Source organism: Aulostomus chinensis, chromosome 4 (genome assembly GCF_037954235.1).
Source record: "Aulostomus chinensis isolate RoL2024-O1b breed Wild chromosome 4, RoL_Achi_v1.0, whole genome shotgun sequence".
Classification (NCBI taxonomy): domain Eukaryota; kingdom Metazoa; phylum Chordata; class Actinopteri; order Syngnathiformes; family Aulostomidae; genus Aulostomus; species Aulostomus chinensis.
Window position 1 is genome coordinate 21,941,886 of NC_141323.1, and position 18,303 is coordinate 21,960,188.

The 18,303-nt window shown below is 40.0% G+C and overlaps 1 non-coding gene and 1 pseudogene across 2 annotated transcripts; both read right to left on the reverse strand.

Moving 5' to 3' along the window:
* Nucleotides 1-1,009: 1,009 nt before the first annotated feature.
* trnas-aga (transfer RNA serine (anticodon AGA)) lies at nt 1,010-1,091 on the reverse strand. Its single transcript has one exon. It is a non-coding gene; the product is annotated as a tRNA-Ser (tRNA).
* Nucleotides 1,092-5,244: 4,153 nt separating this feature from the next.
* On the reverse strand, nt 5,245-8,386 carry LOC147263512 (E3 SUMO-protein ligase ZBED1-like; annotated as a pseudogene). Its single transcript, XR_015112626.1, has 3 exons — nt 7,574-8,386; nt 6,590-7,206; nt 5,245-6,432 (listed from the first exon to the last, which is right to left on the reverse strand). The product of XR_015112626.1 is annotated as an E3 SUMO-protein ligase ZBED1-like (transcript).
* Nucleotides 8,387-18,303: the final 9,917 nt, after the last annotated feature.

Genomic DNA, 18,303 nt, shown 5'->3' on the forward strand with positions numbered 1-18,303 from the left:
ATTGATCTCTGAATTCTGTGCATTGATCTCCTGCTTCAGTCTTTGATCTCTGACTGATCCTAAACTAATCAAAGGATCACATCAGCATATTGGTCCAGTCTACAGATGGTGATTTTACCAAGTGCACTGCAGCAGTCCTTGTTGCTGTCTGCTGTTGTGTCACAGCAAAGTAAGGAAACAGCCTGACGGTCCTCAGGAGGAAATTCAACAACCTCCAAAGATGGAGGTGAATCTAGACCTGCTCGTGTTTACTGTCCTTGATGAACTTGGGCGGTACTCTGGTGCAGGGATGTGCTCATTGAGATGATCTGGGATCAGTCCTGATGTCAAATGGACAAAATGTTTTTTAAATCTCTAATGACTTGTTTTAACTGAACCTACTGGATCCTGTGGTGCCTGATGAGGAGACAACTTGGGTACAAAGTTGAAGAGGAGGGTTTTTGGAGGGGAGATGATTTTTTTTCCAGTGTTGTCAATCAAAATAACTACAACGACATGATAGAATTTCTCAAAATGTCCTGACTAAGATGGATTCCAAACCAAATCAGCTGTCACAAGGGAAAGTCTGCATGTAAACACACACACACACACACACACACACACACACACACACACACACACACACACACACACACACACACACCAACTGACATTCCCAGGGACTAAACCAAACCAATTCCTACTTAACCCTAAGCTCCACCTCAGTTCCAGATGAAACTGGTTGAACATGGAACCGTCCCACTTGGAACATGGAACCGTCCCACTTGGAACATGGAACCGTCCCACTTGGAACATGGAACCGTCCCACTTGGAACATTTCCATCACCTTCACCACCACTGGAGTATCAACAAAGATTTTGGTCAACACCAGAATGGTTGAGACAAGACAACATGCTACCAATCCTCTCTCTCTCCCTCATCATCAGCTGCTACAGCCCTTGAAAGAAAACCTTTGACACATGGACCTACAGTAGGAGCAGATGTTGTTTCCTCTGGAACAGCAGTTTAACGTTGTTGGCAGGACTCGAACCTGCGCGGGGAGACCCCAATGGATTTCTAGTCCATCGCCTTAACCACTCGGCCACAACAACTACACTTCCATGAGCATGAGTAGAGGATTGATATTCAACAATTTATCTTCATTGACGCACAGTAGATTTTTTTTATATTCTCACACACACAAACTATTTGTGTGTGTGTGTGTGTGTCAGTGGTTTTGACTGAGTAATGAAGAGGAGGATTTCTCCATTTTTGTCGTCACTCTGCAACCAATTTTCAGTTTATCTCATAAGAATGAACAAACTTTGACATATTTCTTTCTTTTGTGTGTCAACAACTTTGGTCTTGAAAGCTCCTGACAAACACACCACATGTCACACACTCTACACTTTTAATCTGTTGAGAATGTAGACAAATTTATATATATTTGCTTAAACTGTAGTTAAATTTATACATACATTCACTTAAAATAGAGTGTAGGACACACAAGGCAGTTGTAATAAAGATGTTTCTGTGGCAGTTCCCAAAGAGGTAGGAAAGGTTCCAACACTGTATTTAGTTCATCAATGTACTTCTTTAGTGTTAGTAGCGGTACCGGGATCTCCTGCTTATGCATCCCAGGCAGAATCGATGACTTCGCTGCAAGTCACCTTATTTGACCTCGTGAACATCTGGTAGTAGTAAAAGGTGTTTTACAGAGGGGTCCCACAAATCTCCAAAGCACCAGGATTAGTTGGTGCCATTGTGACTCTAGGAAGGAACTTATAAATACTGGAGACAACACAGATCGACATTCCAAGATATAAGACAACAGAAAAACACTTCCTATCAGCAGTGAAGCACAGACCAGACTGTTTAGAGTGGACAGGTGAAAAGGTCACAACAGGGAATAGCGGGAGTGTAGCTCATGCTAGCATCACTCCCTCAAGCCAATTAAGTCAGAACAGAGTCCACAAGAATTTCCATGGTGGGATGAGGCCGTGAAAGATAAGAGCATGGCCGTAAATCGGAAAGAGGTTTTAATCTTCACAGCTGCAACAACAAGGCCACGATGGACCAGAAGGGACTGGCATGGGGTCAGACAGAAGATCCTGCAACAGACATGAAGATCAAAAATACACACTTGCACGCAGAAGCGATCACATAAGCACCTCCCCTGTAACACATAAAAACTGGAGAAGATAGTTAGATCGTTGGACTTCTTGCCCCAACGCCAGGGACGACGCATCTGAGTATGCTGACTCCAGCATAGGGGAAGACGATCTCCAGAGCTCTGTATTCTTTCCTGTTAATCTGAATAAATTCTTTTGAACCAACTGGAAGGTGTCCTCTCCGGATTTTGAACAGCGCAATACATATACTCTGTGGGTCCTTCTGATTGAGTAATGATGACTTTTTGAAAAATTCCTACAAGAACATGAAACGTGTGGCCCCAGTGACCCTGCATGATATTTTTGTCCAATTTAAATTTTGATTCATGACCCAGAACCACTCAAAACCCCAGAAAAATAAAGGTTTTGGTGCATTAAAGACATAAATAGTAATGTTTCAAGGGGGCTGCATGCACAGCAAATTTCTGAGTGAAAAAATCTGGAGTTTGACACAAAGCAGTGAAGGAGTAAAAATTTTGGAGTTTATTCCCACATTGAGACTCCAGCTCGTGTTAACTGATACTCTTAAGCAGTGTGGGAAAAGTCGTACATTCACTGGGTGTTCAGGGCAGTGAATCACCTCCACCCCAGAGTTCATTCAACGTTTCTCTCGCTCCTACTTATACAGAGACAGGTACGTGAGCAATTGTACCTCTTAAACCGTTCTTAATGTTGATATGTTTCGATTTATGTAATATCAAACTGAATACTGGCCAGGACTAAGTGACTTGTAAGGAAGAACTTCAATTTTCCAACTCTTGCAGAACGTCATCAGTGAGGCAACTGCGTAAGCGAGCTTCTTCCAGTCGTGCTCATATTTCATGTATTAAATGAACACTGGCTCTTGTCATTCCGTCTGGTGTCGTTAAAAAGTAGTTTTGCTCGCTTCACGTTCGGTTGTTTATTTTTTATTTCCTGCGCGTGTCGTTTTTAGACGAACTTCTGTCACAACATCGGACTGGACACGCCGCGGCTCGAAGGCTGCGTGACAGGACACCGGGGCCTTCACGAGAGGAACCTGACAGGTAACATTAACGCTTCACATTTACCACGAAAAGCTTTGACAAGCAACGCGACCGTGACGTACTGTAATTGTGAATCAAATGGTGAAAACACGGTCGGCTAGTCGTGCTAAATAATGTGATTAAATGCAGACTAAGCTAATGGAGAACACCAGTGATAAGAGTTCATGGTTTAGAGTGCTGTTGTGTGCAGACATTGGATTACTAGCTCTGGAAATTGGCTATGCTGAGCAAAAGCAGATTTTTTACACAAAATGTTGCTGTTCTTCAGTCTGCCAGTGTCTTTTTTTCTACTGGCAAATGTTTTTAAATGGGAAAAGATAGCCCACCCAATTTTTTATTGGCCCTCTCAAAATATAATTTTTGCCTACACCACACTGGGCCTCCTTTACTTAAAAAATGATTAAAATAATGCATTATATACCCTAACAGCCCCAACACAGACAGACTGTTACAGTTACAATCCTTTCTTTGCTATTAATGTTTATATTAAAACTCCTTTTTCCCTTAAGTGCTCAAGATGTTGATAAAGGTGAAATACAAAGGGACAAGGAAATGTGTTAAACTGATGAAATCAGCTTCTCCGATTTCATCGGTTTGGGTAAGTTAGGTTCATTTTGAATTGAGTAATTCATGGGGCTTTAATGACAATGTGTTAATGGAGTGTTGCTTGTCATGCTTCAGTTCATCAGAAATTTCTCATACCAGAAGAGACAATGCTGAAAACCACAGATGACCAGGGAATAGAGGTGGATGAGGACGTCTCTCCGGAGCTTGCGACTGTTAAAGATGTCTGCTTCGTCATCTGCACTGATGATGGTAAAGTGGTGTCAGTTTCTGTTTTATCATTATGAAGTGATGATATTCTTGAGAAAAATGTTCCCTTTGAAAGAAATGTGTCAGTGTTTAATTTTTTTAATCAAAATAATTGGATATTTAAAAAAAGCACAACCAAATGTCTGCTTTTCAGACCTCCAACCACCAGACCTTTTCAAGGACAACACTGACAGTGCAGACCTGGCCGAGTATATAACACTCAAACCATGTGGTAGGGAATGTTATCACGTACAGAATGAAATACTAAGTAACTATTCTCTGTTGATAGCAAGTAGTAATGTTGATTTTGGTGATCAGGTTTATGCCTTATACACTGATGGGGTTTTTATCCTCAGATTTGGCACTTCTGCAGCCAGGTGAAGGATCCTCCTCCTCCAGTCTAACAGATACACTGTCCATCACAAGCTTAAGCAGCCCAAGAAGCGACACAAGTGATGCTGGATATCAACTTGCTCACCCTGATATGGACAGCACCCGTGCAAGAAGTGTAAGTGTAGTGATTTACATACTTGACAGTTTGCTAGTTGGTTAGCGTAACTTAGGATGCAGATTAAACTCAGGGGCTACAGATCTTGAAAGCCTCATCCTAAATGATATTTTTTTGTGACAGATTGATGTTTCCTGAAGAAATGATCAGTACTTTTGGTCGCTAATTCTTTTGATCTTTTTAAAAATCTATTCCAATTAGGTGGTGGAGCAGATTCCGAGCTCAAAGCCAGCAGGGATGACCGTGATTCAGGAGTATGAAGACACGGGGAGTTTGAAAGATTCAACTCGCCCATTAATGGTGAACATCATTGTGGCTCACATGCGTGAAAAGGAAGGGTAAGAAGCTTGATGCTGGTACCTAAATGTTCTTTTTTTCAGTGAAGGAAAGAATCTTTTCACAAACAATATTTATGTATTTTAGGAGAGCAGTAGCCAAAACAACCAAGGAGTTTCATGCTCTTGGGATTGTGTCACTCTTCCCATCTTTGAAGGATCCATACTCAAAAAAGGGATATGTGAGTTTGCATTGTAAATACAGTGTGAAATCCTGATCTTTTTCAGAATTTTACCATTTGCTTTCCTTTGAAACTTTAAAATGTCAGAACTCTAACCAGATATTATTTCAGGAACATTTCTATGACATCCAGAGCAACACAGGTTTTCTTGAGTGGAGGGTGAAGACAGTTCAACGTAGGGCTGAACGATCTTAGAAGATATAATTGCCATTTTTCTGGCAGATATTGCGATTTTCTTCAAATCAAGCTTCAGTGCAATATTCACCATGTACAGTAACATTTACAAACATGACAAAATTACATCATAGCATTAAAACATTAAATGCCATTACTCTAATGCAAGAATGAAAACTAAAGTTAAGAATTGATTTCAAATGGATTTATTGACAAGAAGCATGCATGTACATTCTATGAAGTCCTTGACCAACGGCAGTCATTACAACTGAAACTAAAGAGCCCTCTTTGGCTGTTCACTTAAAGTAGTGCAAAAAAATCCTTCGTTGTGTTAAGTTAAAAAAAAGTTAAATAAAATACAAAATTCCCCCCCAAAAAAACTAAATTCAACAATTACCAAATGATCTTGCCCAACAGCCTTACACTCAAGTAGGGAGAGGTCAAGGTCAGTCTTTTATGGCTCAAGGGAGCTAGCTTATCAACATCTATAGCAGCAGTGAAAGTACTTTATTCAACCCTACATTAAGAAACCTGGACTCTTTTTAGAGTAAGTGAAACTGAAAAGTAATGGTAATAAAATAACTTGCTAAAATAAAATGACCCTACCTCTTCCCTTCTGAAAAATGTCAGACATTACAATAGGTGGGTCATTCATTTATGGCTCAGCAGCGACCAAATATTGCAAATCTATTCTTTAAACAATATAGCAAAAATAGCAAATATCTTTTTTTAAACAAAAGGCTGACGCCACAAGTCAGGGTGAAGTGCAGATCAAACAAATAAAATCTCAAGTACTAAATCAACAATAATACTTGCTTTCCTGACATCTCTACGTCACTCTTAACAGATTTTTTTGTCAAGAAAACCAGCATGTCAACCTTTGATGGTTTTAGACATGAGCGCTGACATGTGACAACATTGCCACTGGCACTAAATCTCTGATGGCGAACTGGTACCTGGTATGCATAGGAATTTACGAGCCACTTTGCTCAGCCATGGAAAGTTTACATTTTGCACTCTCCACCAGGCCAGTGGATCGTCCTCTCCATCAATAGTAGGAGTCATCAGGTAGTTGTCCAGTTCAGCTTTCATGGCATCCTCCAGCTGCGTAGTGGAAGAAGGAGGGACAGCCTTGCTCTTGAAGAAGCCCCCCAATGTCCGCTTCCCCTTCCCTGTGGTGGATGGCTCTGCCTCTGCTGCACCCTGGGGCATGGGATCAGTGGTGCTGACACGAGCCCTCTTTTCCTGCAAAACACAGAGATAAGAGCTGTCAAAGTTTTGCAGTCTGCGATTTAGAGCAATTGGGCATTCTATGTAAACATTAAAAAATGTAATATGTAAATATTGGATTTGATGTGGCATTTTGTATTATTAAACTACACAAAGAAACAGGACAAGTTACCTTTTGTGCCACCTGTTCCATTTCAATCTTCACTCTCTTTCTTTGATGTCTGGGACATTCTCTGCACTTGTGTAGTCAGTCTTGAATCTAGGATCAAGGAAAGAAGTAATGTCCAGTAGCTCCTGTGTGGCTGGGTCGCTGTATTTATCTTCAATGTAGCCAAGAGCACCTGATTTGATTTTCTTTGTAAGATCTGTGTCCTCGTCCCTTTCAGTCAGGGTTGATGTTCTCAGGAGATGGAGAACTGGCTTCAGGTATGACACACTTACATAGGCTTCACCGGACAGGGCATCTAAACTCCTGAGGAGGAGCAAGGGCATTGTTTATCGATTCAAGGACATCTGTGTCCTGCCAAGTGGGGACCAAGTGACGCGTCTTCTTGTCTTCAGACAGGACCTGAGACAACACCTTGCTCTGCTCCAACACCCTCCCGATCATTTTTTGCCTTGAGCCCCATCTCGTCGGATATTCTGTTATCAGTGAGTGCTCTGGTACATTTAATTCTTGCTGTGCCTTTTTCAGTGCTGTTTTCTTTTTCCAGCTATGAGAGAAGACAACCATCTGTTTGCAAAGTCCTGTTGCCCGTTGAACTCTTGCATCATCTTTAACAGCATTTTCTGGACAAAAAAAGAACATTAAATGAGAATTACAGGCTGAAAATGTAAGGATAATAATGGTAAACTTTTGCAAGGCAGATTTTCTAGCAAGAGAACAAATTAAAAACAAAGAAAGTCATTACAGACAACAGTAAGGAAAAAAATTGATCAAATCAATTGTAGATGACAAATACTGTTATGTACACACTATTCATCATCTACTATTGATGATAAATAATCTGTTATTATATTAATTATTCAAAGTTGGTATTTGTAAGGGTTTCAAAGAAAAACATTGAGAAAAGCTATACGGACTATACTGAAAACACGCACACATCATATTAAACCCGTATGAATGGATAAATTAAACACACACTCTTACACTTACCAATTGCAAGATACAGCCTGTGTCCAAAACATTGAAGTCTGGTCCATTGATTAAGTTCCACAGCTTTGATGACGTTTGCTGCATTATCCGTTGTGATGCACGTCTGGTCCTCTTCTTTCAGACCCCAGTTTGACAGACACACTCGCAAACCCAGGGCAATATTCCCTCCGGTGTGGTCAGTGGGAAAGTATGCTGTCTGCAGGCAGCGACTTTTCAACTCCAAGTTTTCATTTACGAAATATACAGTCAAACTAAGATATGGCTCGGTCGTTCTGCTTGACCCCCTATCAGTAGTTGTGGCATAATACTCCACATTTTTCAGCTCTGTTACCACTTTTTCTTTACACTCGGCGTACAGCTGTGGGACGGTAACCTGGTTGAAGTAGGTGTGAGAGGGAATCACATACTTTCTGTCCAGCGTGCGGAGGAGGTTTTTAAATCCGTCTTTGGTGACAGTGTTAACAGACACCATGTCCTTCGCAATGTAGTGTGTTATGGCAGTCGTTATTTCCCGGTGTCTTCTGCTGCTCTTATCATACGGAGTTACACTGGCAAAAGATGCTGTAATTGTAGTCTGTTTGCTACTATGGGCCCAAGTAGTATCTTCGCCAGACCTTTCACCGGACTTTTTTGTCATGCACTCGTCATGCAAATGCCTGTGGTGATTTTTCAAGTGCCGGTATAAATTGGTTGTGTTTCCGCTGGATGTTGCAACTTTAGCGTGGCAGGTTTTGCACAGTACCTGTTTCTGGTGCATGTCTGCAGCCTCAAACCCGAAATACTCCCAAATGACCGACGTGCTGTTTTTCTTGGGGATTAAATCCCCTAACGCCGCTTGTGGTCCAGCTGAAGCCATTTCAGAAATTAAAGAGCAGGTGGAGCAGGTTATACTGATTGGTTAGCGTGACCTGTCCACCAGCAGCAAGCCGCTTCTGATTGGTGAGTTTGGCAGGATGGTAAGGAGACGGCATGTATGTGTAAAATAGTTGACACAACAGATCCTGGGTCAGTCAGGAGCACTGCAAAAAAAAAACGCAGCTTTGGCGATCACATGATCGCGTTATCTGAAATCGCAATTTCGATCAGAAAACGATAAATCGTTCAGCCCTAGTTCAACGTCAGTCTAAAACTGCATCAACTTCCCACAACAAAGTGATGCGTAAAGGAGGTCCCACATCGTCAAGGACAGTTGGTCCCATTGATGACCAGCAATCAGGAGATGGCTGCACGGAAGCAATGTCTCATCTTCACCACACAACTGACTGTGACTTAGTCTTCCAGAAGATGAGAGAAACATTCCTCTATCGCCAACAGATGATCCATGATCCACAGCAGTCAGCAGACATTCTCCAAATGTTCCCTCGTTTCTTGGACACTAAAGGACTGGTAGGAAACAAATACGATTTGAATAATATTTCTTAAAATAAATTTTATTCAATTGATATGATTGTAATGGTAGTTCCCTCCGCTTTACATTAGATTTTGCAGGATTTCTTGCTGATGTTTGGATGAGAGATTCCATCCAGGTTCCTGGAAAAGTGGACCACCTGCTTTAAAGACAAGATCATCCGAGAGGCCAGGAGCCTGAGACAGACACCTCTTCTGAAAAAACACCTCAACTCTGCCCTAAATGAAGAGTCTGACACTGCTGATGATGAGCCAGGTCGTATGTTGTTAAGGGTTTGTTTGCGATATCATAAGTTAGCATACATTTTTAAGCAAATGGGAGTATATCTGATTATTACTGCCGCCTGTTTTTCTTTTAAAATGTAGAGAAAGATATTCTTAGGTAAAATATATGTTGATTTTTGTCTGCAGAGTGGGACAGTGACATGGCCTCCCTTCTTGTCTTGCTGCATCTGCTTACACCTCAACCAGCTGGACGTAAGCGGCCAAAAAAGATCAGTGTTGCAGAGGCTGCAGATCATTTAGTTCTATTTCAGAAGGTTTGTAAAAGCCACGTGATCTTTTCCAGTATTTTGTAACATTTTTTTCTAGTTAACTGCTTATGTGACAGTGCTTCTCATTGTGTTTCAGGCGTGCCAGAGCTTGGAGGGCCACCTTACCACAGAGCGAAACCCCCAGCCATATCTTTTGGCCAGAGGAACCTCACGAGCACAGGTTTTCAGCTTCTACATAGTCTTGGATGGAAAGCTTCTTCCATGTCAGTCAAGTACATCTTTGGGTGCATTTGATGAGCCGTTCAAGTCTCATTTTGTTTTCAGTCTGAAATATGATGATGCTCTCTCCAGCCTGTACACATTTTTGCAGACTACACTGTACAACATTGACATTGACACAACAGAAGAAACTCCAAGAGTCAAAGAGTTAAGAGCAAAGTTGTTGAACAAGCAGTCGCTAAAATGCTGAGATGTTTCCTCTGTGCGTCATCCTTTGGTCCAGCTCTGCTCTTGTTCAGGCACCTCAAACTAATTCATGGAATGTATCCAGGGAAAAATTTAAGATGAAAATGTGGTCAAATAGGATGCTGCTTGCAGTTCTCAAGTTATTCTGGATTTAGAAGGCACCTCATTAAGATACATGCACCATTTGACAGTCCATGTCTGACAGATCAGACCCCTGTCAGCCATGACACTGAAGAGCACGATAATTTGAAGTGCTTCAATGATGAAACCCCCTCTGCTTCATCACAACACCAAAATATTGAAGAAGGCTCTTCAGTGCCACTAAGCAACAAGGACATGTGTGCATCAATTATTGCCAAACTTTTAGGAAGTGGTGTACCAAATACTGTCGTACTTTCTACCATTGAGAACTTGGAGACTTGTTGGAGACTTGCAAACTAATATACAGGAACAAGTGCTGAACTTAATACCAGCCACCAATCCCGCCAGATCGGCCATTGAAGAGTTGTTTAAACACACAGACAATCCTTTCAGCCATTTAAATTCAAATAGCAAGTTGGAAAAATATTTCACAGAAAAATGGGATATCATGCAACCAGTTGAAAAGCGCCTAGGTGTAAGATTTGATACCAGACGAAACACCAAAACTGGAAACTAGGAGCAAGTTCCAATCATTGACAAATTGATCTGTATTCAATAGTTAAAACACTGCAGTTCATTTTCACAAATGAAAGTATTTGTGAATTGATGCAAAAATCTACTAGCTGTGACAAATATGAGGACTTGTGTGATGGAAGCTACTTCACAAATCATCCCCTGTTTTCAAGTGAAAAGTTTGCTCTCCAGTTGTACTTTGTTGAATTGGAGTGCGCAAATCCGCCAGGTTCAAAAAAAGGTATCCATAAAGTTGTCTGTCTTTACTTCATTTTAAGGAATCTTCCACCCAGGGTGAATTCAGCCTTGATGAACATTCATCTGGTATCATTGTTCCATGCACAAGATGCTAAGAAATATGGTATTGATGAAATATTGAAACCCTTAGTAAGAGACCTGAAAATATTAGAAACAGCTGGAGTTGCTGTTCCATTTTCTGAAGTCTGTGTTCGTGGCACTCTTGCACAAATGACTGGTGATAACGTGGGTATGCACAGCATTCTTGGATTCATGGAGTCATTTAGTGCAAATCATTTCTGTGGATTTGTCAAAAGTCAGTTTTCTCAGAAGATGACCCGTGTTTGACTTTAAGATCTGCAGTTTTGAATGACCAACATTTTACTGCTCTGGAAAATGATCCAACAATAACCTCCTTATTTGGCATTAAGCGGAACAGCATTCTGAACACTTTGCAGTATTTCAGAAAATTATGCTGTTGACATCATGCATGACATTTTGGAGGGGGTTGGTCAATATGAGGCCAGGTTACTTTTTGAATACCTGATGAAACATTTCATCACTAAAGAAAGCCTGTTGAAGAGGATCTATGCTTTCAAGTATGGCTATTTGGAAAAGAAAAACAAGCCAACCAATGTTAAGCTTGACTGTGTGGGACATGGACTCGGGTTAAACACATCCCAAAGTCTGTGTTTGATCACAAACATACCCTTAATATTTGGTGACCTGGTACCAGAGGATGATTTGCACTGGCATTTGATGCTTTTGTTGCTGAACATTATTGACGTTGTGTTTTCATACTCGATCACTGAAGGGATGACTGTGTATCTAAAGCATCTTATTATCGAACATCACCAACTCTTCAAAGAACTTTACTCATCAAAAACCTTGATCCCAAAACACCATTTCATGGTCCGCTATCCTCGGTGCTTCTGAAAAATAGGACCACTTATTCATATCTGGACAATGAGATTCAAAGCTAAACATACATTTTTCAAGGACTGTGATAAGAACTTCAAGAATTTGACTGTCTCACTTGCAAGAAAACATCAGTTTGCTGTAGCCTATCATTGGGAATGCTTGGCCTTAAAAGCAGTCAAGTCTGGTCCAATCAAAATGTGTTTACTTGAAACATCAAGATGTATCTGCATACCTTCACACTGACCCACAGTCCATTGTCAACCTGACAAACTGGGTAAAGTGTGATGGAGTTGAATATCATGTTGGCCTTTTTGTTTGCATAGGCACTGATGAAAACACGCCTTTGTTCAGCAAAATAACCACTATTATCTTGGATAAAGGTGAAGTGTTTTTTGTTCTGATGGAACATGAAACTTGTTTCCATGACCATTTTCTTGCTTTCCAAGTAAATGAAATCAACCCAAATAAGATTCTGGTTCTGGAAAGAAGGGCCTGAAGACACTTCAAAGCTTTTGATGGCCAAATGTCCTGTGGGTGTGATTCATGTTTTTATGTTGTGTCAGAGAGTTGTATTATTTGAAGTGTCAAAATGTTTGATAAAGGAAACTGAGTGGAATTGATCTTGACTTGTATGTACACGTGTTGAGCTTAATGATGAGTTGAACTGTTTACATTATGTCTGCAATCCTGCATTACAAGGAAGTCACATTTGTTAAATGTGTTCAATATGTCAAGGTTTTTGACAAAGTTTGCACTGGATGGATTTTCTCCAAAGAATTTGTAGAAATCTAGTTGAGATTATTTGTTGAGAAATTGAAATATGTTTTTGTATAACATTTTGTTTTTTATTTGACTTACATTTTATAACACCGTTTTGCAACTGTTAAGCTGCCATTATAAGTGTCTTTTGATTTGAGGTTTTACCTTATTTTCTACTTGAAGAACGATGTTGTTGAACAAAGCTCATTGTTAGATAAATGATTTTACCAAAATATAACTTGGTTCACAAGTATGTATTCATGCAGCGAAGTGTTGCTGACCTAATGTATCAATGTTTTAAATAAAGAGAGGCATTAAAGTAATTTATTTGGTGTATTTCATATTTATTTTACCTAAAAAAAAAACATTTTAGTGTCTTGAAATATTAACTCCATGAGTGTAAAATACAACACATTAATAGTTGACTGTTAACACTGAAAAAGAGTTAACATAAATGTAACTAAATATAAGAGTTAATTGTACTCTGAATGGGAGTCATTTTTTAATTCCTGTACATGTTCAGTTTTAACTCCTGATAAGAGTTAAAAGATCAACTCTCAGAAAAGAGCGAATAAACTCTCTGTGAGTTAAAATTCCAGTCTCCAACCTTGGCTGTTCTGAAACTCTTCTCCTGAATCACTCCTGAGCTGCAGTAAGAAAAAATACCAGTGCCCAACCAGATCAACTTCATGGTAAATGGACTCAATTTTATTTTTCTACCTTATCTGCACTCAAAGCGCTTTACCGTGTAATCTCATTCACACAGGCCTCAAATGCTAATCTTTTGTTATGTTAGTTGATTTTGTTTTGTTCGTTTACACACTTTTTATGTGACGTCAATAAAAATGTGTCAACATTGTATGATGTACAATCTACTAAGTGGGTATCAAGTGATGTTAAAACAACATTTTTTAGGGGTTTAAATCAGTACTTGAAGTAGCCACTGAATTAATATTTACTTCATCGCTTAAGTATCTTTAAAAAAATAAAATCAAAGTGAGGTACAATCATTGCCCAGCAAAATACAGCTTACCTATTGAAAGGTGTTTTTATGTTTCATTTTAACTTCTCCCCAGTCCACTCCTCCCCTGTTGGATGGCACCAGAATGAAAATCAGATTTTATTCCTATTAATATCTACAAGTGTAAGCTACAACCTCTTACAGCTAAATGTTAAATCAATGGAAAAGTACATTCAAACTTCTGCCTTGACTCAGGTAGCTCCTTTCTCTCATGCCGATTCTCTCTCCTTCGCTGCTGCAGTGGTGCTCCAACTCCACTGTCATGAAATAACTTGTTATTTTGTTCTTGGTTGTCATGGTGACTCGTGGTATCGGGGCTCCATTGATGATGGCGTTTTGTCGTGGTTGTGCACGTGTGCAACTCAAGGTGAACGTACTCACAGTTGATTGAAGCAACTCAGATCAGCTGTTCTGGAACCAGATACTCAGAGTTTCCCATCTCAGAGTGTCAACTCAGGAGTGATTGAGGAGAAGAGTTTCAGAACAGCCACAGTTGGGGGACTTCCATCCAGCCATCCATTTTCTTTACCTGTAAGGGAGTGGAAACAGTTCTGCAAAAATAACAAAAATAAACAGCATGTCGTGGTGGAAAATGGTGGATGAGAGGAATCAGAGGACTGAGTCTCAGGTGCCAGATGGGGGTTCTCTTTATTCTTAGCGACGATCCCTCCGAGCAGTGCAGTTAAAGATGTCCTCCCACTGATACAGAATATGACATACCTTTTTATACTGTACTCAGGCTGTGTGTGTGTGTGTGTGTGTGTGTGTTTGTGTGATGTGATGGCCTTCACACTATCTTCAAGGACCAGAAAGGAATGGGACATTCCCCGATTACACTTATCTTGGACCTTGGCTGCCTGTGTGTGGCGTCTCTTTACCATGTGTATGTGTGGTGTACTTGCTTTCCCAGATGACTGCCATCTTTGTTATGTGGGCTGACATGTTGAAGTGTCAGCACAGGTCATAGTGATGAGACTTAACTCTCATTCTCCCACAAGTATTATTTCCACCTCATACTCCTGCATATATTCAAGTGAACAGGGAACACAAATTTATGCACAACTTCTCCTGTGTGTTCATCCACAGTCACTAAACAACAACCAAACCAAACAAAAGGGGGTTTGCGAGCATGGCGATCAGCTGTTGTTCACCATCTTATCCAGGTCACATGACTCAGGAGTAGCATGGCCGTCTGGCAACCAAAGGGTGGCTGGTTTGATCCTCATTTCCCCCGGTGACCATGTCAAAGTGTCCTTGAGTAATAGACTGAACCCCTAATTGAGCATCAAAAGCAGCTCAGACCTGCTGCAGCTCAGCAGACCTCAGCCATTTTTAGGATGTCTCCATGATTCTCCTTCACGTGATTTTCATTCAGAAACAATAGAATTGTCAAATACCACAACAGTTTTCAGCTTGCTGGTAAACAGTATTTCAACTTCCATTCCACTGTGTAATGGCAGTGACTGATGTGTACTATATGCAGTACTAATCAAGTACAGCCCTGACTGATACTTTATCTCCAATGCTAGGAAGGATAAGAATGTTGAAATGGACCAAGCAGGAATAGAATCTCAAGTCATGTCTACTTTACTGAGCAGCACTCAGTTAATTTCAGGAAACACAAGACATTTTGACCACATGTCAATGAAGTAGTCAGCATCAGATACCATCAGATACCACCAGATACCATCAGATACCACCAGATACCACCAGATACCATCAGATACCACCAGATACCATCAGATACCATCAGATACCATCAGATACCATCAGATACCACCAGATACCATCAGATACCACCAGATACCACCAGATACCATCAGATACCACCAGATACCATCAGATACCATCAGATACCACCAGATACCATCAGATACCATCAGATACCATCAGATACCATCAGATACCACCAGATACCATCAGATACCATCAGATACCATCAGATATCACCAGATACCATCAGCTTATCAGCTCAGTGTGCATGAGGTCATGGTTGCTCATTGAAGAACCAGGGCTGCTCTCTCCACCAATCCACTGCCAACAAGCCAGACAAGTGGGACTGGCAACTGTTCTGCTCCGCAAGTTCATCTGGCATCATCATGACCTGCTCCTCTATCAGGGGCATCCACATTCTTCAATGTTGCCCTGAGTCAGCAGGAGCAGACGCTACCTTTAGGGGCCGAAGTGTTCACACGCAGAACCAGAACACAGCCACAGCTTTCTTTCATTTTCTGTCTCAAATACTTTACAAGTTTCAACTTGGTCCAAAACCTGCTCACCTCTCTGGGTGTCAAGTGTGTCTGCACCGTCTGACCAAACTTCATCAAATGTGTGAGTCTTATTTCCTCAAATCAACTCTGGGCAGTGTTGATTGCAAGAAGAAAAAAAAGTAGAAAAAAGTTCTGTCAAGTCATGTTAGAACCAAGCTCTGGACCAAAGTCTGGTGCTTTTTCAATTTTCAGTCAGTGAGTAATGTTCTATTCATTTCTGTAACTCTATCTCACATTGATACAGAGAGTTGTTTTTAATCTTTTAAATCATGTGACCATCATCATAACAGCTGTTGTCCTTGTTTTATCTGAAAACAAATTTATTCCTGATGAATTCCCACTGACTGTAGCAGATACTTGTCCTCATCTTTTCTTCCATGCTCTGTGTCCTGTATATGGTTATAATGATGCCCACATTTAAGGTGAATGACAGTTTCAGACATTGTTCTATTTTAAGCATTTAATGTCCAATCTTGTGCTTTACCAAAGAAATGTGTAATATTGGGTGCTGGTGTCTCACCTCTGACAGATGAGGTTTGTTGCAGAGCACCAGGAGTAATAAAGCACTACTTTCTCAACAGTTGACAGACAGTGCAGACTGTTTACGTACCTCCTACTATATGTTCCCCACAGAAACAAGGATCTCATAAAGATTCCTGTTAGACAATTTCAACACTCCACTTTCACTCATGGCTTCACAATAAATGATATTAAACATTGATTACTTCTATTAAATATGAAGCCATCACTCAGCTGTTTACAATGAAGTTCATATCATGAAACAAGGTAAGTTCAAGTTAAAGTACTGTCTTTCGTAAAAATATAAATATCTTTACAAATATAGAATAACTTTAAAAACAAAGTCGCTCCAACGTTTCTTTTGACAAAGAAAAAAAAACTAAGTGTATGAACTTCTACAGGTTCTAAAACTTTATATACGCCGCGTATAAAGCCTTAAGTAGCGAGGAAGGCGATTGTTAAAGGCACCTGAAGCTGGTAGACTTTAGCTGAAGTTAATGCTAATGCTACCTAACATTCTTGCTAGTTTATGAACTTTAATGGCAGGAGAATAAAGGGAACTATGTTCTTTTTCTCTACTGCATCAAACATGGAGGTGAGTTTAGTCTCATTTTGTGTATAAAATACTATCACAACATACAGACACAAGGTTTGATGAAACTTCACTATTTGAGGACATTAAACTGTTGAATTTCTTTTTTCTTTTTCTTTTTTTTTGGGGGGGGGGGTGTGAATGTCCTGTATTATTTTGTTTAATTTGTGCTTCTCTTTTCCTGAGAGTTCATGGTAGCATTATCAGCTTGAGTCAGTAGAGGGCAGTATGCACCTTATTGTTGTTTAGTTTGATGTGTCAAATTAATTTGACCTTGTCTGCTTCCTCTTACAGGTTTCAGCTTGAATGAGAAAGTTTTTTTTATTATCCACTAATATTGGTAATGGACAAGATACAAATTCATGATGTAACTGTGAACAAGTTACTGCAATGGTACATTTTGCATTTATTGTGGGGATTAAAAGCTGCTGAAGCAGTTCTTCATTTGAAACATTTTTAAACTTAATCCAGCTTTATCTTGTTAAATGCTTTCTTCCTGTAGTTAAAAAAACAGTTGTGGATTCCCAGCGCAGCTGAACTTGACATTTTTGATGAGACTGAGGCAGCAGTGGAGGAAGATGTCCTCCTTGAACTCCTGGAAGCCAATCCAGACGTAGGTGATGAAGGCAGGGGTCATTATGAAGCTTTGCTGTTAACAAACAGTCAGAAACACATTTTCTCTGATGCAGCTTAACTTGACATGTTAATGAAATCTGGACTGCAGTGACAGAGTTGGGTCACATTTCTGTAACATGTTCAGTTATTAAATACAGGTTACTTGAAAGACTGAAAATGAAATCTCAATGATTTGAACTACTTTGTGGAAAAATAACAAAATGGACGCAGCCATAAAAATGGAGTTTCACAAACATGTCTGTTTCTAGATTTGTCTCCTTTAGATCATTCAACACCATCTCCACTCACACAAACCTCATCACTTTGTCTTAAAAGTAGATTGAAAATTTAAATTTTTTTTTACCTCTTGTGTGTGGATGGTAGAAAATGGCTTACTGGGGAAACCTGGAGATGATGATGTCAGCAGTTTTAATTTCTAGAACTTTGGGGTTTTACTTTACAAGACTGAATATTTAAGAGTTCCCTCTGAAAAACTGGAGTTGTCAACATTGTAATATTTGGTTTGATGGCTTTGTTACTGTCTAATGTAATGTGATGTAATGCTGTAGTACCTTGATTCATATTTTTAAGTCTGCTACAATGTTCAACTTGATCATCAAAGCAGATGTGAAAATACAAAATAACAGTCATTAAAACCATCAGTCAATGAAAATGCCAGTTTGACAATGACTTGGATTCATAGGATGGGACACAAATTCAAAAATAGTAAACCTTCTTCTTTATCAGTGTTTTTGTTTCACTGTTGTCCTTTGTAG